Source organism: Dendrobates tinctorius, unplaced genomic scaffold (assembly GCF_039654945.1).
Source record: "Dendrobates tinctorius isolate UK_male_01 unplaced genomic scaffold, ASM3965494v1 ptg000162l, whole genome shotgun sequence".
NCBI classification, from domain to species: domain Eukaryota; kingdom Metazoa; phylum Chordata; class Amphibia; order Anura; family Dendrobatidae; genus Dendrobates; species Dendrobates tinctorius.
The window spans coordinates 32,165,849-32,172,410 of record NW_027361829.1 but is presented as its reverse complement, the minus strand read 5'-3'; the positions used below and the strand labels follow the sequence as shown (position 1 = coordinate 32,172,410).

Below are 6,562 nucleotides of genomic sequence, written 5' to 3'. Positions count from 1 at the left end.
ATAGGATTCAAAATAGAATCAACAAAATTAAAAATAACTTAGGTATCACCAAGCAACATCTCAAAGACATAGCAGACACGTTTGCAGACTACTATTATAATTTATACAATCTCAATCTTGATTCATCTTCTCCCCTACCAGATACCAAAAATATTCAAAACTTTTTCAAAGACCTTACAGCTTCCAAAAACAAGTCCTTCAGATTTGAGTTCTTTAACATCACCCATTACCTCTTCTGAAATATCTGAAACTATACATAGTCTTAAGACACAAAAATCTCCAGGTCCCGACAGATTTGTTAACGAGTATTATAAAACTTATGCAGAAATTTTAGCCCCACACTTAGAGCAGATTTTCAATCAGGCTTCCCATAGCGGACACTTTCCCAAAGAAATGTTGGCGGCTATTATTATAATGATTCCCAAACCCCAAAGTGATCCCGAAGAAGTTCAAAATTATAGGCCCATAACACTTATTAATTCTGATCTAAAAATCTACTCCAAGAATCTAGCAAACAGACTGAAAAAAATTCTTCCTAAACTGATAAATTTGAGATTCATAGAGGGGAGGCAAGCATCAGATGGCACCAGGAGACTGCTTAATATTATTAACAGGATTAGCACCACCAAATGCCCAGCATTTATCTTATCTTTAGAAGCTGAAAGAGCTTTCGACAGAATCAACTGGGGATATCTTAATTCATTCTTATTCCATTTCGGCTTCAACAAAGATTGGCTGTCATCGGTGTTTGCACTCTACTCCTCCCCTAGCGCTAGGATCTACATTAATAATAATCTTTCTAAATCCTTCCCCATTAGCAACAGGACCTGACAGGGATGCCTGTTATGAATGGGTGACAGAGGAGGATAGCAGGCCCAGGCTAAGCCACAGAAAACCAGAGAAGTTGGTAATTAAGCGGACTGCAGATCCCTGATCCTATCTACACAACTAGCAGTAGCCGTGGAGCGTACCTACGATGATCCTAGACACCTCGGCACAGCCGGAGAGCTAACTAGGCCTAAAGCAAGAAAGGGGAAATCTAAACTGCTCCGGAGCAGACCCCAAAGGAATAGATAGCCCCCAAACATATATTGTCGGTGAGACAAGATGAAAACACAAACGCAGGCAGAAAAATAGACTGAGCAAACGATGGGGACCAGACTGACTAGACAGGACAGGAAAGGAAAGGAAAGACACTGTCTGCAATCATGCAAAAAACCCTGCAAAAAGTCCAACACGTTTGATGCACAAAAACCACTGAAGTCACACGACTTCGCCCCCACTATATCAGCACTCTGGTATATTCTGAAAGCAAAGCAAAAAGAGACCAAAATAACAGGGGACAAAGCAAACTGGCACAAGCAGTAACATATGGGTGGTGATTCAGAACAGCCCCAGCTGGAGCTAGCTGACCCGCACAAAGCAGAGATAGACAAAATCAGATTAAATGCAAACAGAATAACAAATTAACCACTTAGCTGAACCATGTAGGGACAGAGCAGGAGACATCAGACCTCAAAAGGCACAGGAAGAAAATCACCAGCAGGGATAGAGGGAGTCAACTGTCTTAAATCCCAATCAGAAACCCCAGATCTCCAATCGTCTTCCTCATTATCAGGTGGCAAGCTTCTGTCAATCAGATCAGCTCCACTACCTCCAGTAACCACCACAGGGAGCCCAGAAAGAGAACTCGCAGCCCCTCTGTCAAGCTGACCAGCTCCACTACCTTCAGTAATCAACAGAGGGAAGCCAGAGAGAGAATTCACAACAGATGCCCCTTATCACCACTTCTCTTTGCCCTCGCCATTGAGCCTCTGGCAGAAATTATACGAGAAGATACATCAATCTCAGGTATCGATACACCCACAAGACAATACAAGATAAGCTTGTTTGCCAATGACATGATACTAACCCTATCAGACCCCATTAATTCCACCGCTTTTTTCTAAAATTAATAGATATGTTTTCTTCAATTTCTTTTTTAAAAATAAACAGAAAGAAATCAAAACTGCTACAACTCAACTTAAGCAACCGCATTAACAAAATTTTGAAAAGATTAACAGACTTCCCCTGGGAGGAAGAAAGGATTTCTTACATTGGAGTTCTTTTCACTAAAAAAAAAATCACTCTCTACTATAAAAGCAAATTGCGATGCCATCTTAGACACTATTTCAAAAGATTTCCAATCCTGGAGCAAAACTGGTCTTACATCGACAGGCAAAATTCTAGCAGTCAGATCAATTGTACTCCCTAAAATCTTTTACATCTTTAGGGCACTACCTTTAAACTTCCCGACCTCTTATTTAAAAAAATTCCAATCCTCTGTATTCTCTTTCGTCTGGAACTGGAAAAAGGCCAGGCTGGCCAGGGATGTTCTTTTTAAGAGTAAATCCAATGGGGGACTTGGATTACCAAACATCCAGGCATACTTTTGGTCAAATCTAATAAAACAAAGCATATATTGGGTAAGGGAGAAAACGCTTCCAGCTTGGATTGAACTAGAAAAATTTCATGTCAATTACCACCCATTGAAAGAATGCTAACTTAATCATATTTTCCAACTAAATCGTTATAAATTACTTCATCCTATCTTCTCCGCAACAACCCAAGCATTGGACAAAATGGTTAGACCACCCAAGAAACATAATAAACTAGTTAACTTAAATAACTTCCCACTCTCCCTGATTGCAACCATTTATAAATTCCAAATCCCAGAGAGATGGACCTAAATAGGCATAAAAAAAATCGGTGATATGTATGTCAACAACAATTTTGTTAGTTTTAGCGACATTAAACTAAAATTTAATATTCATCCACCGGACTTTATGCAGTATTGTATTTTGAAAGAACACGTTCAAAACTTCATCCATAAAGTGCCTACAAAGGCAGAAGCTGTACACTTATTACTCAGTAATATAGGGCATAGGGTCTTCTGGAGCACCAAATACTTATACAACTTTTTCAACAAGGGCAATAAATTCCAAAAAAAATCTATATGTCCAGATGGGAAACGGATCTACAGATCTCTACAAGTCCAGAGCAGTGGGAGCATGCTATAAAATACACATACTCCTCTAACATATCCCTACCCCTTCATGAATCCTTTTATAAGATGTTAACTAGATGGTACTTCACTCCAGTAAGACTTTCACGCATCAACAGCGACACTTATGTTGGAGCGGATGTGGTTCCAGAGGAGACCAGCTCCACATTTTCTGGACTTGCCCAAAGATTGCACTATTATGGAATCAGATTTCCCTACTTATCAATAATTTCCTTAAAAAAGAATACCCTCTCACTCCACAAACAGTCTTGCTATCTTTGGGACTAGAAAACATTCATCCTTCCATGAGATACACTTTGGTACATATCCTTCTAATAGTCAAAAACCTGATAGCCTTCCACTGGAAACATTCTGATACTCCACAAATTGCTGACGTTGTCGACAGACTAACTCTTTGGACCTGAAATTCGCTAGGATTATCGGCTGCATTAATACTTATGAGAACAAATGAAACGACTGGAATTCAATATTTCCCAAACCCTAAACATAACCTTAATCCTTTTTACGGGCTTCAGGTGCCTCAGGATACTTTATTCAAATTTTTTATTTTTATTTTTTTTTCACGTGTTTAGTATGTGTTGCCTAGAATATGTAACATTATTTATTCTGAGTTCTCTACCCTCAACCCAGTCCCTTTTACTCTTCTATTACCCCTTTTCTCAAAGACCCTTCCCAATTCACTTCTGCACAAATCATCTCGGAAAAAAGATATAAGGTGAAAATGTCAATGTGCTTTGATAAAGTTAATTTGTAGACTGCTAAAATATACAAAACGTTAATAAAAATTTTTGGAAAACAACAGTAAAAGGAGATGTGTGCGGGAGGTTCCTGCTGCTCAGCCGCTGTTGTGGGTGAGGGGATAGAAAACCTAATGTAGGGGGCTCCAGCCGCCATGTCGTACGTTATCTTGCTGAGTGTAGAGGTGTTCTTCAGCGTCGTGGGGGATTCTCTCCATGTAGATCTGCTCAGCCACGTGTCCTCTGGAGTATAGTGGCAGCTCCTCGAGGTGCTCACCCCCACATGGGTCTATATATGTATTTCTAGTTTCCCTTTATTATCAGGGCGGTGTCTGCTGCCCACCATCTTATCGGCGACATCTTTGCTTTAGCAGCCGGAGGAGAAGACCCGTCTTCAAGAGGAACTGGAAGAAGCTAGAGACAAGGCGCGGCGGAGATCCATAGGGAACATAAAGTTCATCGAAGAACTGTTTAAGCTGAAGATGTTGATGGAGGCCATCATGCATGACAGTGTGGTGAAACTGCTGAAAAACCATGACGAGGAGTCTCTAAAGTGTATGTGCTGCCTGCTCACTACCATTGGCAAAGACCTGGACTTCGAGAAGGCAAAGGTGACCATTGAGAGGTAGCCATAGGCTTGTAGAAGCATGTGGCCACCTGGTCTCTGATCACCCACGTATGCTCTGATTGTTCCAGCCCCGGATGGTTCAGTATTTCTACCAGATGGAGAAGACTGTGAAGGAGCGGAAAACCTCGTCCTAGTTCTGTTTCATGCTGTAGGACGTCATAGACCTCAGACTGGTACCTGCTGCCCTCATCATCATCTTCTCCATATATTGGTATAAAATCTATAAATATCCCATTTCTGTCATTTACACAGTGCAACTGGGTGTCGTGGAGAGCAGTCGAGGGACCCAAAACCATTGAGCAGATCCACAAAGAGGCCAAAATAGAGGAGCAGGAGGAGCACAGGAAAGTGCAGCAGCTGATGACCAAAGAGAAGCGCCGGCCAGGTAAGATCCGGCATGTGCCAGTCACACCCACCACATCTGGGACCACCATTCATCCTTTACCTGGTGTCTCTTTGCAGCGGTGCAGCGAGTGGAGGAGGGTGGATGGAACATGGTCCAATGTATAAATAATAACCAGGTCCTGGACCCTACCAAGTTCCTGAAGATCACACATGTAAGAAGTGTGGGCCGGGCTGGGGGAGTTCTGGGGTCGTTAGTGTCTCCTCTTATGGGATGACCCTTTATTCTCTCACAGCCCACCATTGATGATGAGATCCAGCTGTGCCCAAGGCTCAGCTCAGCAGCTGGGGGAAAGGGAGCAGCGGCGGGGCCAAGACCAGCGAAACAGGTGAGGCAGGTGGCTGCCCGGGCAGGTGAGGCAGGATGCCGGGTTATGTCTTGTCATCTCTGCCCTCCTGGACTCTGGTTTACAATCAGTCTCCATTTCTACCACAGAGTCCTCACGTCCAGGGGCCCCCAGTCTGAATCGATTCTCTGCTCTGCAACCTCCAGTGTCCTCTACAGCGTCCTCCACCATGTCCTCGAAAGCCACGGGATATTAACAAGGTATTTAGTCATGATGTGAATAGAGCCTGTGACCATACATTGAGGCTGTAACCTCCCTCATGTGTTTGTGTACTGATTCTCCAGCCATATCGTGAGAGGAACAACAAGCCCGTGCCCCCTCCACATTGGCCTCTCGCTCAGGCAGCTTCCTGCGAAGCACTGGTGCCTCGGATCTAATAGACAATCAAGAAGAGCTGCGGAGAGAGACTCTGCACATGCCAAAAACACTGCCCGACTCCACCGAGCAGGAGAAGGTGCCCAGCCTAGAGCAGAAGCTACAAGAACCTGGTGAAAGAACGATTCTCAGCCTCTACTCCTGTGCCCGCTGCTGACATGGATCTGACCCTGCACATTCGCTCCTGTGCCCACTGCTGACATGACACTGACCCTGCACGTTCACTACTTTGCTGGCTGCAGACGTGGCACTGTCACTGCACTTTCACTCCTGTGCCTGCTGCTGACGTGGCACTGACACAGCACTTTCACTCCTGTGCCCGCTGCTGACGTGGCACAGATCCTACACATTTGCTTCTGTGCTGGCTGATGACTTGGCACTGACACTGCACTTTCGCTCCTGTGCCAGCTGCTAAACGTGGCACTGATCCTACACATTCGCTCCTGTGCCGACTGATGATGTGGCACTGACACTGCACGTTCGCTCCTGTGCCAGCTGCTGACGTGGTACTGATCCTACACATTCACTCCTGTGCCCACTGATGATGTGGCTCTGACTCTGCCCTTTCGCTCCTGTGCCAGCTGCTGACATGGCCCTGACACTGCACTTTTGTGTTTCTCTGTCGTGATGTGTGAGACTCCAGAGTCTGATAAATCTCCTGTGTCAGAAGAGGAGCTGGAAAGGAAATCTAAAGCCATAATAGACGAGTTCCTGCACATCAACAAATAAAAGGTTAGCCGTCATCCTGCGGTGGGGTACAGCCAAGACCACCCAGATGTGAAGCGGCTTGGTATACATTTTTTGCAAAAAACGTATCGACTAAATACACTGTATTTGTTATACAGCACTTGCTGATTACTGTCATGTTTTTTACTGCAGAGTATTTTTTGCAAATTTGTCATTTTGCGTTTTCTTGTGTTATAGTTAAGGACCCGTAGTTGGCCATACCGCGGCCCTATAGTGACCGGCTTCCGCCGGACGTAGTCGTGTTCTACCCTGGTTGTGTTTG

General features: G+C 44.1%; 1 long non-coding RNA gene across 1 annotated transcript; it reads left to right on the top strand.

The window, feature by feature from the left end:
• The first annotated feature begins 4,178 nt into the window (after window positions 1-4,178).
• LOC141052575 (uncharacterized) lies at window positions 4,179-6,333 on the top strand. Its single transcript, XR_012220844.1, has 6 exons — window positions 4,179-4,412; window positions 4,498-4,602; window positions 4,682-4,814; window positions 4,892-4,986; window positions 5,068-5,160; window positions 5,268-6,333. It is a non-coding gene; the product is annotated as an uncharacterized lncRNA (long non-coding RNA).
• The last annotated feature ends 229 nt before the right edge of the window (window positions 6,334-6,562 follow it).